The sequence below is a fragment of the Bufo gargarizans genome, chromosome 6 (assembly GCF_014858855.1).
Source record: "Bufo gargarizans isolate SCDJY-AF-19 chromosome 6, ASM1485885v1, whole genome shotgun sequence".
Classification (NCBI taxonomy): Eukaryota; Metazoa; Chordata; class Amphibia; order Anura; family Bufonidae; genus Bufo; species Bufo gargarizans.
Window position 1 is genome coordinate 387,207,570 of NC_058085.1, and position 18,355 is coordinate 387,225,924.

At 43.4% G+C, this 18,355-nt stretch overlaps 1 pseudogene; it reads left to right on the forward strand.

The window, feature by feature from the left end:
- The first annotated feature begins 255 nt into the window (after window positions 1-255).
- Window positions 256-16,731, forward strand: LOC122942320 (annotated as a pseudogene).
- The last annotated feature ends 1,624 nt before the right edge of the window (window positions 16,732-18,355 follow it).

Sequence of the window (18,355 nt, forward strand, 5' to 3'; positions counted from 1 at the left end):
TGTAATATCGATGCTAATATACAGCACGATAGCCAGGCCGGTACTGTGTGCGAGTGTCTGGGAGCCATGATTGTAAAACAGGAATCGGCAACCTGTGAAACGGCAACTCCCAGCATGCCCCATTCACATCCATTGGAGACCTGCTGATAACAGACCATTGTGCATGCTGGACGTCATAGTTTCACCACAGCTGGAGTGTCGGAGGTTGTGGATCCTTGTTATAGAAAAAAAAAAATCCTTTCTTCAAGACAGAGTGCAAACAGTTAACCAGACGCTGTTCTTCAACCTCTCCCATTGATCTGGGCGTGACGCCCTCTGTTCACTTTCACTTTCAGGATTACAGGAAGACCCAGCACGGTAAAACCTTCTAATACTTCTATGTCAACTAAAATAACTTTCGGGGAATTTATCGCACCTTGTGCTCCCAATATTCTGGATTCAAAAAGTCACAGAAATAGTGTTGTGTCCCTTTACGGGCTTTTTTTTATCTGTGCTCACATTTACTAACGTAGCAATTATTATTATGGTTGGGTGAAGCCAGATTTATCAACTGAGACTTTTTCAGTCTCAGTTCACAAAAATGCTCTTAAAGGGAACCTGTCACCGGGATTTTGGGTATAGAGCTGAGGACATGGGTTGCTAGATGGGGACTGGGTATTGCGGATGTGCTAGCGGCCATCTAGCAACCCATGTCCTCAGCTCTATACCCAAAATCCAGATGACAGGTTCCCTTTAATCCTTCTCCAGTATTGGGGTGGCATTGAAAGTGGAGGAACATCTCAAGACAAAGGTGTTCGACTTAAAAGGGTTGTGTAAGAATACGTTTTTTGGGGGCAAACCCCCTACTTTGCAGGACCTGTAAAGGGAAGTTTTCAACGAAGGAGCTCAGGGGAGCATCGCACATAGGGTGGCCAGACACCTAAGTGATCATGCACATGACTGTATGTATTTTGCGGTCTGCAAAACACTGATCTGCCAAAAAACGGATGACAGCCGTGTGACATCCATGTCACATCTGTTTTTTTGCGGATTCATTGTAACAATGCCGTTCCTTGTCTGCAAAACTTTTTTTGTGTGGAACGGACATACAGAAATGAAATTTACACAGAGTCACTTCCGTTTTTTGGGGGGACCCATTAAAGTAAATGGTTCTGCATATGGGCTGCAAAAAAAAAAAACGGAACGGACACGAAAAGAAAATACGGTCGTGTTCATGAGCCCTAAATATCATCAGACATTCCATGTAAAGCCTCATTCACCGGTCAGTGATTTCCATCTGTGATTTCGAGCCCAAACCAGGTGCGGCTCCAAACACAGAACAGATGTAGATCTTTCCATTATATACCTTATCTCTACTTAGGCTCCAATCCCAGTTTTGGCTCATAATTAGGGTTGAGTAAAGTGCACTTCGCATAATATATCCGAAGTCGCTTCAGTCAAAACTTCGTTTGAATGCTGTACGGAGATCAGTCTCCTAACAGCATTCAAATGTATGGGCTCCGTCGAGGTGAAATTCGTTATCTCCGAAGTCTTGTGAGACTTCTGTTTTTTCAACTTAAAAACAATTTTCAAACTAGGATCCGAAGTCGAAGTGGTACCCGAGTGCCGAAGCTGACTTCGGATCCCAGTTTCAAAATGGTTTTCATGTTAAAGAATCAAAATCCGAAGTTATTCAACAAAGCTCTCAGTCGTAACTTGCAGCTAAACCCTATAAACCACCAACCACAATAATCTAGAGACACCAAGTATCAATCACTTAAAAATTCTAGATTACAGATCTTTGTGTCATGGGATCGATTAAATATGAAGTACGTTGACTATGGGGTAATACTGTATGCTTTGAGACCACTAAAATCTACCACTTTGCTTGGACAGGAATTTTGGGTTGAAATTTGAAGAAATCTTTAAGCCGAGGAGAAGTAAACCATGGAGAAAAAGTGTTCAAGAGTCATCACCGATGGTCAGTAATGTCACCAGGGTCACACCAATATTAAAGGTTGAGTATAAGCCATCAATATAAAATTCCTGGACAACCCCTTTAAGGGGTAAAAAATATATCAAGACATAAAAATTTGATACCCCCTACAGAGCAGGGCTTCTTTCTGAGCTTTGATCTTGTCCTCAAATTACTCACCTCTTCCGTTTCCATCTGTAAGAATCATGGTTGCCGTCGTGAGTCCAAAAAATTGTCATTGACCCGTTAATATTTTCTACTGCAGATGACGTTCAGAAGTTCCGCAAGCAACTGTCTCAGTATAAAGAGTCCAGCCTGAGGATTCTGTATAGCTACTTCTGGAATGACCTGAAACACATAATGGAGATTTTGGACACTCATGACCTCCTGAGAGAGCTCACGTCCCGAAATGTCCGCATAGAGAGGGTGAGAAAAAAGTCTTCCATGTGGTAAAGAGATGGTTAAAAAAAATGTACTAATGACCAAGTAATACACTGAAACCTCTATGAGATGACCACCCAAAATTACATTGAAAAATGGCCTTCAAAGTGGTGGTGAATATGGCCTGTATGCATGAGTCAAGATGGAACTGAACATCAGTGTATATGAAGAGGTGAGGTGACACTGTATATGTCTAATCAGCCAGAGCTTCATAAGTTGCACTGCATATAGGCAACAGAGTCATCTTGTACCAACCATATCGGTATAACCTGGCCCTACACAGATCATTCATCTCTGAAGCCCTCCTGTCTTCTTTGAGATAGGATCTGACTGCCATGAACAGTGGCTTATATCCTATGTATGATCTGTCTCAGATCAAGGTGACCATTTACTCCTGATCACAAAACTTGATGGGAACCACCTTCCCAGAAACTGGGAGGTGGAGACCTTTCCCAGTGAGGCATTTTAGGCAAATGCGCCTTTGCCCTCCCTAAAACTGTTGTATGTGATGGAACAGACAATGTTGAGGAACTGAGACTTTAAATTTGCTGTTCTTCTTTTTTAGGATTACCTTTTAATGAAGAAAGATTTAGGAGCCCCTACATTTTCTGAATGTCTCATACAAGATATTAAGGACTTGAGACGAAAAGCTATACTAGCATTGTGGGAAAGCCTTTTTGTCCTACAGAATAAGTACCAACACCCTAACCTGATTGGACTATTGGCTGAATTTAGCCAAGCAGGTAGCGGTAATGATATGTTACTATTGATATGGAAAACTGTGTACACTTCTGCCCCAATTGTCGCCACCACTAGAGGGCTCTGTTGGGTATTGCACTACACATATAGGTGATATAGGCTCGGACAGGTCTCCACAACAGTATTATAGGAAGATTATGTACCACTTACAGTAGTATGAACTAGGGTACATAACCCAATGAACATGAGATGTACTAATGCATAATCTACAGTAAAGTGCTACTTCTTTTCTTGCAAAACGCCCCTTATGTTGGACACCCTGATATTATTATCATTAGGATATCACTCCAGTACACTACAATTCCTTAGAGGGTATGCCTACCTTCACAACCAACATAAAATATATATATATATATATATATATATATATATATTTAGCAAATAATCTGTATTAAAGGGTAACTGTCATATTTTTTTTTATTATTTTCTAGTTTATTAGAGCTAGGCATGTATACCTGAGTCTGTCAATGATTGTCAAAAGATCTGTAATTACCTTATAATAACAGCTTTCATTAATGTCCTCTGTCTCTTTCCACTGCTCCCTTAAAAGACTGTTACTAGGCCTCATCTGTCTCCCAACTAAATGTAAACAGAAGACGGAGGGGCGGTCCTTCACACTGCATGCCTGCATTAGGCTTCAGAGTGAGGAGGCGTGTCTCTCAGTAATCCAATCTGATTGGCTGGCAGGGAGCTGCTGGCTACAGCAAGTGTGTATGGGAAGTGAGGGAAAGCAGTTTTGGCCTCAGAGAACTGGCAGAAGAGATATCTTGAGAAGGTCCTCTTATTGTAAATGTTTAAACAGCCGTAACTAAGGGAAAAACTCAAGGAAAACAGTGGTATGTGAAGAAACTAAAGATTGCTTTATGCATAATGCTGCTGCAGCAGTAACATATGCTAAAATAGATTTTTTGATGAAAACATGACAGTTATCCTTTAAAGAATATCCTACTTCTATGCAGCTCTGTATGTTTCCATGATAACAGACTACAAGCTAGCCTGTTTGTAGTCTGATCCTTAGGAAGAAGAAGGGAGCAGATGGAAGGGAGTATGACAGCAGGATCCATCTATGCTGGTTATGGTTGTAGTCTGTAACCATGGACGGACATAGAGCTGCATAGGGAGTGTAAACAGTGTATTCCTTTTTTATGTCAGATGCATTGGAGCAATAAAAAAAAAAAAATGCTTGAGAAGTCATACATACGTCTTGAAGGAATTGTCCATCGTTTTCCCAGCAGCTCGTTGAACCCATTGAAAAAAAAATCCTATTGACTGATCTGCACATGCCCCGTTCCGGCCGCCGGGCTTCCAATCTTGACCTGTAAACCTCTGGTTGGGTGGAATCACGGGCCAATAACTGACCTCAGCGGTGACGTGTCCACGAGCAGCAAGTCACTGGTGCACCACGTGCAGATTGGAAACACGTCACCACTGAAACCAGTCATTGGCTGCAACGGCGGCGCACTTGTCCCCGTCTGTCTGGAAGTTTACAGGTCAGGACTGGAATATTGCTGAACAGAGCCAGGGAGCTGTAACGGAGTGGCAGGTAGCAGGTGAGTATGATTTTTTTTTCAACTGGTCCAACAGGTAAAATATACCCAAAAGCCTCACAACCCCTTTAAACCTTTTGAAAAGATATGATGCTAACACTAATCCTCATTTCTCTGGAAAACTGGTCATTTATGGATTCCAGTTCAGACTGGGACTGTTGGCTAAAATGTCAGGATACTGGTTACCAGTATGTTTTTTATTTTTCCCATTGTAGAAGATACATTAGTGTCACTGATTAATCTGGATGAAGAGGGACACGACTTACACGAATTAAAAGGTAAATGATACAAACAATGTGATTCAGGTGATTTATGAACTTTCTGAACTAGCTTAAGGCCTCTTTCACACGGGCGAGGTTTCCGCGCGGGTGCAATGCGTGAGGTGAACGCATTGCACCCGCACTGAATCCGGACCCATTCATTTCTATGGGGCTGTGCACATGAGCGGTGATTTTCACGCATCACTTGGGCTTAGGTGAAAATCGCAGCATGTTCTATATTGTGCGTTTTTTACGCAAGGCAGGCCCCATAGAAGTGAATGGGGCTGCGTGAAAATCGCAAGCAAGTGCGGATGCGGTGCCATTTTCACGCATGGTTGCTAGGAGATGATCGGCATGGGGACCCGATCATTATTATTTTCCCTTATAACATGGTTATAAGGGAAAATAATAGCATTCTTAAAACATTATTATTAAGAATTAAATCTATGGTGATAGATCATGTGATGAACCATGTGATGAGCGCAGTGACGTCACCACAGATCCTTTTCCTCCTGGTCATCAAAGAAGAAGACAGACGACAAGCCGGGCTGCGCGAACAAGTGGATGAGGTAAGTTAAAAAAATTTTTTTTTTAAATTAACCTCTCCATCCCTATTTTACTAAGCAGTCTGTATTAAGAATGCTATTATTTTCCCTTATAACATGGTTATAGACAGGTTATAACCCAAACTTCTGTGAAAAAGTCCGGGTTCGGGTACCAAACATGCCGATTTTTCTCACGCGCGTGCAAAACGCATTAAAATGCTTTGCACTCGCATGGAAAAATTGCACATTTTCCCGCGACGCACCCGCATCTTATCCGGCCCTCACATGCAACGCCCGTGTGAAAGAGGCCTAAAGAAGTTATGGGGCAGAGTGAAAAAAATGCCAAGGCCAAGCAAGGACCACCCTCTATATGGACCATATGCCGTAATAGGAAATATGGAAGGGCGTTGTCGGGATGAGACATTTTAGAGTTGTGCTCCATAAGTGCAGGAGAGACTTCAACCTTGCTGGGTTAAAAGATTGCTCTCTAGATTCCTATTGACTTGAATCTCTTCATCCAGGGTGGGGGACAAGATCTTTCAAAATGTGTGATGCAAATATTCTAAAAGTGAAGCAAATCCAATAATTCATTTTGGCATTAATAGTTGCTGATAAGGTCATGATAAGGTCCCCATACACATGCACGCTTGACACATTACAAGTGTATTAGATGTGCATCTAATGTGTATGGTGACCTCCCAATTCTCCCCCAAGGGCTGATGTCGGGGGAGATGAGGGTCAGGCATATTGTATTCAAATGCCTGATCTTTTTGTAAGTAGGAAGATAAGTCGCTGCCAACAGGTATTTCCCCGCTCCCATTCACAACTTATGCAAGCTTGCCCGAGCATGCATATGTATCATTGGTTAAGGAAGCATTTGGTTGACAGCTGTCTTATGTGGATGGCCAGCTTAAAGAGGTTCTCCGGATAGGTCATTAAAGGGGTTCTGCAGTTTGTTTAAACTGATGATCTATCCTCTGGATAGATCATCAGCATCTAATTGGCGGCAATGTAATATTCGCATAATGCGCGCGAATTACTGGCGTGGCTCACTTTTGCTACATTTTCCATGCTGCTGGAAGTTTCCTGAGACTGGAGAAAATGGTTGGCACGGCAGAACATTAAAAATGGCTTTATATGCAGATAGAATGCTCCAGTATATTCGGGATTGCTCAAATCGGCACTAATGATGCAAATATTTTGGCGCAATACGTGAAACTTCACATTTTAGCAGGTCTGCATGTATGTCTGGACAGCAGACTCTATCACACTACCTAACACACTGCACTGCAACAGCTACACTATATCAGGATATAACCTACACTGACTATCTGTATTTTATATATAAGCTATCTATCTATCTAATGTAATGAGTGGAAAGCAGAGAGCACAGCAATGACGCTGCTCTCTCTCTCTCAGAACTTTAAAAAACTGTAGAAAATGGCTAAGCTCAGACAAAGACATTGCAGCCTTCTCATTGGCTCACAAGCAAGAAGGGAGGTTACTGATGAAAATAAATCTAGAATGTTCGAAATTACGAATATATATCACTATATTGTAAACATTCACGAATTCTCGAAGTGACGATATTTGCGATTTGAATATTTGCGATTTGAATATTCGCGCCCAACACTAATGTAAGGCAGCTATCCTATAAGTCAGGGGTGGGCAACCTGCGGCACTCCAGCTGTTGTGAAACTACAATTCCCAGAATGCTTCATTTATTTCTAGGAGAGTTCTGAGAAGAGCAGAGCAAGTATGCATGCTGGGAGTTGTAGTTTCACAACAGCTGGAGTGCCACAGGTTGCCCACCCCTGCTATAAGTCAATGTTTAACCCTTTAAATAGGCCTTGAGACATGACTCAGATATTAAATAAGCCAGCATCTCATCTGCAGACAGCTGTTACGGGGTGATTGCCCCTTATCAGTGCAGAGCAGAGAGTAACTGGCTTAACTGGGTGAGAGGCCCTTTCTGGCCACTTTAACGCATGTAGTAGATGGTGATGGTGAAATGGCGCTTTCACATTTTTGTATTCTGTGTTTGTTGCCAAGATGCTTTTATTATATTGTCCGTGTCAATCAAGTTCAACTTCATTTGCATATCTTGATGTATCTCAGTTTAGGCAAAATGTGGTATTTCATATTTCAGTTGTATTCTCAAACCATTTTTCATAGAAACCCATGAATGTCACAAGAAACATCTTCTGGAAATGACCAAAGAATTAGAGGAGCACAATGCCCCAGGAGTTGAGCAACCAAGACAAAGCAATAATATTTATTCTTGCTATTTGGATCTCATTGTTGTTTCCTCCCAGCAGTTCAGGAAACGTTCTCAACAGGAGATAACAGAAACTGGAGGGAGACTCGAGCATTATTTGGTAGAGACACATACCAATTTGGAACGTATCTCTCCCAACAGGTTGTTTCGCTGGTGCCACCATTCTGATTGTATACCGCATGCAGTCATGGTGAGTGGCGTACCAGGAGTTGGGAAGACCACGCTAATGCAAAAGTTTGTCTATGACTGGGTGACTAAGAAACATTATCAAAGATTTTCTTTTGTTTTCTTCTTTAAATTCCGGGAGCTAAATAGATATGGTGAGGACAAGGTCAGCTTGGATAAGTTGATCTCTGAACATTATCCTTATCTATGGACTCAACTTGATATCATCTTACAGGATCCAAAAAAACTGCTTTTCATCTTTGATGGTCTAGATGAAAGTATACACAACATTGATTTTGGTTTACCAAATCTATGTTGTAACCCCAGAGAGCAGGTCAACCTGGGTGTAATTGTGGTTAGCTTGGTGAGACAAGGTCTTCTCAAAGGGTCTTCAATACTGCTAACCGGTCGGCCAACCCAACTGGCTTCTATTGACACTTGTGTTTTCCAAAGGGTTTCTGAGATCATGGGATTCCTTCCGAAAGAAAGGGAGATGTACTTTGAATGTTTTTTTAAAAATGACAAATTGTCCACCAGGGCTTTTCAATATGTAAGAGAGAACGACGCATTGTACACGTTCTGTTACATCCCATCGTACTGCTGGATCATCTGCAAAGTGTTATCCATGTGTTTTGAGGCCCCACCACAAAATAATCAGATTTCATTCCTACCAAAAACAGCGACTCAGCTGTTTGTGTCATACGTTGCCAACACTCTCATCAATCATTGTACGGGCAATGAATGTCCCGTGGAGCTCATCAAATCCATTGGGAAGATGGCACAATATGGAATAAAAAATCACATTCTTACCTTTGATCTTAAAGATTTGGAATCATTTGAAGTGGACATTAAATCAAAGTCATTATCCAGTTTTGTGATAGAAAATAATAGTCACTCTACGACCTACTCCTTCCTCCATCTCACCATTCAAGAGTTCTTCTCGGCTTTAATTCACTACTTGGATTCAGAGATAGACATGAAGTCGACACTAGATCGAGACAGATCATTCAAGGATGGTCCCAGTGAAATGTTCATCCGATTTCTCTGTGGCTTGTCTGACAAAACTAATAGTTCTCTTCTCTCTTCTTTATCTCTAAGTATTAAAACTTCCACTTCCAAGCAGGTCACTAGCTGGCTCAGCCAAGAAATTGCATCAAAATGGACAGAAGCAGATCCTCGTGAGAAAATGAATATGCTGACATGTCTTTTTGAGTCCAGACATACAAGTCTTGTTCAGGATACGATAGGACCGCACTCACATGGTCTAGATTTTTCAGATTTCCACCTTACGCCTATGGATTGCACCGTATTAGCTTTTATCCTTGAATCCTGTGGAGAAATCGATTACCTTAATCTAGACAGATGTTTCATTCAAAGCGAAGGCTTGGAGAGACTAGCTGCAACTCTACACACAGTTCGAGAACTCAGGTAGGACATCAAATTTAGATTCATTTAATTACATTTCTAAAATTACTTTGTGCTAAAAATTGATGAGCAACTCTCAAGTTTTGGGTCCAACGAGTCGTACACAAGTATTTGACAACAGTAAGAATGAGTGGAGGTCATTCTCATGAGCGCACAGAATTTACTCAGGTCATTCTCATGTTCTAGTCGGGAGCTGTGGGGGGCACTTTTATAAGAAACCCAAACATACTACAGGTAATAAGGTTCTCTAGGTAGCAAGAAAGGATAGTCCACAAACACTGGTTCAAACTGTACTAAATCAATGCTCAGGTCCATTCAAAGTCTAGGCACAGCATCTTAAAGTGGATGGAGGGTCTTGTTTCTTTAACAGTTTCTCATTTCCCACACAGCAGGCCACACAATGCTCAGTTTGTGTTCTGGTGATCCTTGTCAGTACTGACTCAGCTTCCCAGCAGCCAACTGGGTTACATGCCAATTTCTTCACACACCTTCTACTGCTGGCCTCGCCAAATGGCACCAACACTTGGCGGGAAAAGGGGTCTTATGCTAACCTGTTGGTCCCCATCCAGATGACTCACACTCTCCAATAAATAGCATGCTCCTCTGCCGAGCAAGGCAGCAACTACATCCCCACTGACAACCTGGGCTGTACTAACCCCTACTGGACCATGCTTGTGCCCTTCTCTCCCCCTCACTGTTACATAGCCAACCTTTAGCAACAATACAAAGGAACATAACCCAGCACAGCAGACAATCTCTTCGAGACCCTCATGCTATCATGCTGCTCAGTCAGGACAGGACGTTCTCACGCTCTGATTGCATTATTGCAGTATCTAATTCAGACACCAACCACAGGAGAACCAATACACTTCCAACTACTTGATGTGCATTCTCGAATAACATAGTACATGAATGTGAGCACAATAAATGGATCCTTTACCTTCTGGATTGCATGCTGCATTTACCTTTTATATTGCACATTTTGTTTGCAGGTATATTTTACTAGATTTTGTTGGTTTTCTATTGCTTTGGTTTAGGCTTTCGAACAACGACCTGAAAGACAGTGATATGCCTTTTATCAGCAGGGTCTTAACTCATGAAGCCTGCAGGGTACAAATACTAAGGTAAGAACCAAAATTCTCAGAAGTATTTACAGATCATTCCCTATTGCACAGATATCCCTCCATCTAGCACTATGGAGGGGCACTATGGAGGGGCACTATGGGGGGTCACTATAGGGGGGAGATCCTGGCACTATAGGGGGGAGATACTGGCACTATAGGGGGGAGATCCTGACACTATAGGGGGGAGATCCTGGCACTATGGGGGAACTAGCACTATGGAGGGGCACTATGGGGGGTCACTATAGGGGGGAGATCCTGGCACTATAGGGGGGAGATCCTGGCACTATAGGGGGGAGATCCTGGCACTATAGGGGGGAGATCCTGGCACTATAGGGGGGAGATCTGGCACTATAGGGGGGAGATCTGGCACTATAGGGGGAGATCTGGCACTATGGGGGGGGGCACTATAGGGACAGCTGGCACTATAGGGGGGAGATCTGGCACTATAGGGGGAGATCTGGCACTATGGGGGGGCACTATAGGGACAGCTGGCACTATAGGGGGAGCTGGCACTATAGGGGGGGGAGCTGGCACTATAGGGGGGGGAGCTGGCACTATGGGGGGGGGCTGGCACTATGGGGGGGGAGCTGGCACTATGGGGACATTTCTTACTGGCACATTATGGGGGGGCACCATGGGGGTATCTGTGGATGAGGAACATGATTACTAGGGCACTATAGTAGTATTTCCAGGGGGACTGTTTCTGCAGTATAGTATTGGGGGTGGCAGGAAACTAATGTCTGTTTCTCAATCTCTGCAGAGACGGGAGATGGCAGAAAAATCATCATGGCGGTCTGGTCTGAATGGAGAAGATGAGGAAAGAGAACGTCTACATCAAAGGTGACATCACTGGATGTAAGAGGTATGTGGCGCTATGTAGGAGAGGAGATGCCCCTTATGAACCACTGATCACCCCATATAGACTCCCTGATCACCCCCCTGTCATTGATCACCCCCCTGTAAGGCTCCATTCAGAGGTCCATATGATTTTTACGGATCCACTGATACATGGATCGGATCCGCAAAACACATGCGGATGTCTGAATGGAGCCTTACAGGGGGGTGATCAATGACAGAGGGGTGATCACCCATATAGACTCCCTGATCACCTCCTTCATTGATCACCCCCTGTAAGGCTCCATTCAGACGTCCGTATGATTTTTACGGATCCACTGATACATGGATCGGATCCGCAAAACACATGCGGATGTCTGAATGTTTTGTAATAAATATTATTGAAAACATTGAAAAAAGTTTGTGCATGTTTTCTTAACTTTCTTGGGGGGGGGGGGGTGTGCCAAACAAAGGGTTCGCCCCGGGTGCCAAATGCTCTAGGTACGCCCCTGCTCCAGACCATTGCCCAAACATGTATGTGGCTCACAAGGTGCCAAAAGGTTGTAGGCACATAAATAAGTAGCCCTGGGTATCCAAGATGACGAAAGAGACCTTTCACAGTGAAGAGAAAAGTAGAAGCATCCTTGGTGGTCTTGGGCATAAACAGGGTTAAGAAAACCTTCCAGTCTGTGGTAGTACAAGGGGTAACACGTCCATCCCTGGTGGTGAAGTGGATAATGAACTGGTTTGTCATCCGTTTTGTGCAACTGCCAGTATCGGGAACCACATAGTGGATGGAAACCTGAGTCCACTGTGTAGTTTCTGGTGCTGGAGTACCCCAGCATGGCCACTACTAACTTGTATGACTACAGATTCTCATCTTCAAAGCCCTAGGGTGGTGAAGGGTCAATGTTTCTTCTTGACAACTCTGAACCTTTATGTTTCTCTCAGTCTTCAACAGATTAAACTGACAGATGAATACTCTCCATTTCTGATCTCACTGAGTCAAAACCCAAACCTTAACCATCTAGATCTGAGCTATAATTTCCTAACCGACGCCAGTGCTGAAGATATCCAACATCTTATATTGTGTTCACAAAACCTGACAAAAATTAGGTAAGTCCATCCAGGGGAAGTCACAAGGCACTCATCTGTACAGCCTGTTTCTTAGAATTTAGGGGCCATGGCTACTTCACCTGGTTCCTGACTGACACCTTGGAGGTCAATTAGTTTGTTTGATTGCAGGATCGGTATAGTTATCATAGCGTATTGCTTGGACGCTATCAGCCAGCCATACTAATGAGACAACTGTTGTCGGAATGCTCGCTCATCTGATGGCCATCTTACCTGATCCTTCAATATATAGGTATTTTCAGCTTGGCTGAGCATGCGTATGTAATAAATGGGGAGAGGAGAGAAGCTGCTGCCAGCCACCTTGGAGAACAAAAGAAACAGTCAGATGAAATCTAACATGCCTGTTCTTTATCTCTCCTGACATCAGCCATTGGGAGAGAGTCAGGAACTTCTCATACACACTAAATCGACAGCCGAAATCAGAGTGTTTGGCCGCTAGTGACAAGGATTCTCCACTCATAAGTTATTGGTGATGTATAGTCTTTATAATACTTTACTGGCCACATCCCTCTAAATGTCCTTCTACAATGTCCATAGCACCAAGGAGCTATACCAAGCCCAACGGCTGAGGGTCTCTGCTCACATGTAGAAGCTTTCTGTCGATCGCTGTGGTGGCTTTCTGTTGGTTCCTCTTTGGACAGTCCTGTGGTCTGTCCTATGTACTGTCAAAAAGGTTGTCGTCCATGCTGAATTTTCTTTGAGGCCCTATAAATTCTAATTATGGTCTGGAAGTCCTGAATTGGTTTTGCCTAAGCCACTGCTTATTTGCAACTGGACTGCCCTTACCTGTATTGGTTGTCAGAAAGCTCTTTTCACTTCAAAAATTTAATTTTTTTGTCTTGGGTCAACCTCCTAAGTCCTTCTCACCATGTCAAGCCTTAAAGTGGTTCTCCATTTTGCATCAACATCTTGTAAAATACACCTTTAAAGAAGAACTTCTGCAAAAAACTGTATTCTCTGACCTGCTAGAAAGGTACATGATGTAATCTGTAGTGAATGTAATTTCCTTACCAGTGGTTGTATTTGTGAGTTATAACCTCCCTTATGCTTCTCAGCTGTGTCATGTGACCAGCAATCAGACTCCCTAACTGACACAGCATCTTATGTGTGGACAGGAAGTGGGAGCCTCAGTGTCCGTCTCATAGGAATGAATAGAGAAGTAACTGACTTCCTGTCCTGTGTCAGTTGGAGATCAGAGAGTTGGTCATATGACACAGATGAGGATCAGAAGGGAGGTTATACATCACAAATACAGTCACTGATGAGAAGATTACATTCACTACAGATGATATAATGTACCTTTCTAGCACGTCAGAGAATAAAAAGTTTTGCGGGAATACTTCTTTAAGAAAGTAGCCATAATTTTGTAACGTATTTCTTTTACCTTTAGGGCTCATTCAGACGAACGTAAGGACTTTGTGCCCTCCTGGTGCTGATGCGGATCCATTGACTTGAATGGTTCCGCAATCCGCAAGATACAGCAAAAGTTAGGACGTGTCCTATCTTTTACGGTGTTGAGGGACGGACCTAAAAGCCCACGAAAGTGCTTCCATGGGCTTCCGATGTGTGGCTCCGATTTTCAAAAGATAGGACATATCCTATCTTTTGCTATATCTTGCAGATCCCGGACCCATTCAAGTGCCCATATATTGCAGACTGGCGGTAATGTCAATGGGGCCTTATTGCTCCTATCTTCCGTGCTGGGCTGTGGTCACACGACCATCTCCATGCAGCTCTTTCTTATTTACTGTGATGTCATGTCTGCGGGCGGGGTAATGATAGGGGAGTGTCTATGGAACTAGCTGGGTAGGAGGAGCTATAAACTAACTGGGTGTTGTTAGGGGTGGAGCTGTAGCTGTGGCAGAGGAAGGAGAAGTGCATCATGGGTTTGGTTGCTCAAAAAAGAAAAAAAGTAGCAGCACTTATGAATCTATAGCAAAAAGTCTCTATGGTGATGGTGCCCGCTGTGTTGGATACCAGTCTGTAGTATCCCCAAATCATCCAGAATAAATCAAAAATAAAACTGCAGCACTCGCCGGTCTTCAATTCATGCTGTTTATTCACCAAAAATTGCGACGTTTCGAGCTCTCGGTCTTTCTCAAGCAAACAAATGTGTGTGTATACACGAATACATATACCATCCTAAATGGTCACATGATCATTATGCAAATTGATCACATGATCACCATGCAAATGGTCACATGCTCAATGTGATCACATGACCAATGGTCACATGATCACCATGCAAACTGGCCACATGACCACTATACAAACTGGTCACATGATCACCATGCAAATGTGTACATCCAAAAATGGGGGGCGTGACCCTCAGTTTATGAGGGGAACACTGCCACTAATTAGGTGTACACCCACTTATTCAGTAGAAACGTCATCCCACTCCCGTGGGGAAACGCTTACCATATCTTGAATGTTCATATTAAACTGAAATCCAGGATCAGGTGATAAATCAATCGACTGACCACCCCTCCTCAAGACAGTCCAACCAGTATAGCCCTTTAAAGAGCAGTCTCAGCAACAATGTAGTTTCAGGGTAATGATTGATCATGGATTTGCATAGTGATCATGTGACCGATTTGCATGGTGATCATGTGACCAGTTTGCATGGTGATCATGTGACCAGTTTGCATAGTGGTCATGTGGCCGATTTGCATAATGATCATGAGACCATTTAGGATGGTATATGTATTCATGTATACACACACATTTGACCGGCGAGTGCTGCAGTTTTATTTTTGATTTATCATGGGTTTGGTTGGCTACAGCAACAGGAAGTGCTACCTACAGGGTGGAAACAAACCAGAGAGATTGGTTTCCAAGGTGAAAACAAGTCAGGAAAGTCCAAATTGAAAAAAAAAAAGCACAGGGAAGATGTACATGGCATAAGCAACTACATGAACATATGTGTCAAAAACCATAGGAATCCCAGAGAACCCCCTTTAAAGGAGTTTTTTATTTTTATTTTTATTTATTACTTTTTACTTCAATTTCCACCCCAGCCTGTGGTACCCGTGTAAAAAGCCGTACTCGCCTGCTCCCCGATTCTTCGTTGCGGTCTCAGGCTGCCTTCACTGTTTTTCCAGGCCCCATTTGTAAACGTACAGACAGATGGGATGACGTGCACCACTGCAGCCAACAACTGTGACATGTCCCCAAATGGCACATGACCAGCAGTGACATGCCGCTTGGGGACACATTGTTGGCTGCTGGTGACGCACATGACCCCATCTGTCCAGAAGTTTAAAGAGAGGATCAGAAGAGCAGTGAAAAGAGCTAGGGAGCCGGATGGAATATGGAAAACCCCCTTTAAGAGATGGTAGGCAGAACTATAGGCATAACTAAGGTTTTGAGTTTGTCCTGTTATTATTAAGAACGGAAATTGTTTGAATATTTTTCTTTTTTTTTGCAGCATTCAGTTAAATGATTTTACAGAGAAAAGAGAGAGAAATTTAAAAGAACTTGAATCAGTTAAGCCTGGTCTATCTATCGCTGTAACCAACAAGGAGGCATCCGATAATGTGAATGGGGCTACTAAAAGACATTCTTAAAGGTGGTTGTCCAGGATTACAAAAACATAGCTTCTTTCTTCTCAAAAACAGCCCCACCTCTGGAAATGATTTGTGCCTGATATTGCAGCTCAGCTCATTGAAGTGGATGAGGCTGAGCTGCAATAATTCACACAAACTGTGGACAGAGAAGGCGATGTCTCCAGAAAAAAAAAAACATCAAAAATTGCAATGTAACATCGATAGCCCCTTTAAAAACCCGGACTAGGATGGGCCTTCAGGACACAGCCCCATTTTTCAAAACTGACATTCATCACTTTGTTTGACAAATGCATCTACTTATCCTACTAATTGATTCCTAATAGTTTTTTCGTGAGATATTGTAATTTATGGTAGTGGTAAATTTTGGGAAAATTAGCAGTTGCCCGCCACAATACCAAGTGGAATAACACTACTATCACAGGACCCGCAGCAATAAACTATTGAAGTGAATGGGAGATGAACCACTACACTTTCAATGGAGCTGTTCTTCTTGCAGTGACGAGGTTTGGGGTGACCCCAATGGGGCTGGTGGCCCAGTGTCTATGGCCCAGTCATCCGGCTGGCTTCCCAGTCAAAGACTGGAGGCCCAGGGTCTGTGGCAGAGTATCAGCATCTTCTTCTGTTCACTAATGAAATCTTGCAGAGTCTCTCCTACTAAGCACTGGTCCCTATCTTCAGTTTACTAGGGGCTCTGACTGCTCTCATATATACTTGCTAGCTGCACTAGAACCTTCTAGTGGGAGAGGCGGAGTGGAGAAGCACAGCCTAAACAGATACAATGTTAATTTTCAATGGGGCCGGAATGTGCTGTCCGCATCCACATTTGCGGATCCGCACTTTCGTTACGCAAAAAAATAGAACATGTCCTATTCTAGTCCGCAATTGCCGGCGATGTGCAGTCCGCAATATGCGGAACGCACATTGCCGGTGTCCGTGATTTGCGGATCCTCAAAACACATACGGACGTGTGAATGGACCCTTAGTGTAGCGCTCCAGAGTGGTGCTACCACTCCTGCGCCCTGCTACTATCTCTAATGGGCTAACCTGAATGTCATCTTATGTATTTATTCCAGGTCCTCCACACTGTGGATTTCTAGTGTTATGTAACTGTTTACTACATGTAATGTGCCTGGTTCACCAGCAGGTAGCAGCAAACACGGCAGAGCTGTATGTAGATAGAATGGAACTTACCATTCAATTCTAACCCCCCTCTGGAGAGAAGTGGGCGAGACCTACTTGCTGCAGGAAGGGTGGGGACCAGTTAGCTTCAGTTTAGTTCACCCCCAGCTAAGGGAAGGATGTGCAGGGGCATGTCTCTGCTAGACGTGCCCACGCCAGCCAGAGCACCTTAAAGTTTGAAGCCTCAGGAACCAGGAGGAAAGTTCCCTGGCATAACCTAGAGTCAGATTACAGAGAGAAAGTGCAACATCAAGAAGAAAGCAAAGATTATATTTAAGCTTGTCAGTACCGCAGGGTCAAAGAGAAAGCGAGTAGAATTGAGTTTGCCTGCCAGTTATATGCTAAAGCCTGCTGGAACCAAGATAAAGCCTGTAAACCGTTTTGGAGAACGTTTATGCAAAGTAAAGCTGCCATTGAACTTCATCTCAAGGTCTGGACTCCAGTTATTGTTTGAACCCTCAATTGTTCCCCCTATTTATTGCTTCGAAGCCAAAGTCTGGGGTCCAGCGATATCCAGGTAGGAGCACCGTGACACACATAAAGAGACATTTTAGGCTGCACTATACCACTCAGCATTTCCTACACCTGGGATGTGCGATATAGAGGGCCCTGGGGCGCGGCCGCCTGTTGCATAAGTGCACACAGCAGCATAAATCACAGTGCAAGTTAACCCTTCAAAGTGCAATAAAGTGCATCCAAAGTATTGCCCAGGGTACTACACCTGTTCTATTCACAGTACTAATTCCAGCGCCCGAGGCTGCAGTGAACAGCTGATTGTGAGGGGTGCAAGGTGTTGGACCGTCACCCATTGTATATTAATGACCTATCCTGAAGCTAGGCCATCAATTTCAGGAGCCTAGAAAACCAATTTATCCCCTTGATTGGACTGCACTGGGTTATTTTACATTTTAGCACATTGATCTATTGTAGTATGATGGTAGTTTTATGTTTTATTATTCTAGTTATATGTTGTGATTATTTTGACATCAAAGTAGAGGTGAAATTTAAAAATGTCACTTGGCACATTTAGCGCGCTCTAGTTCTCTGCTGTATCGGGTTTAAGAAAAAACATTTCCCCAGTCGTCTCCATGACACCACATGCTGAGATTGACTCCCTCCTGATTGGACAGGAAAAACACAGAGA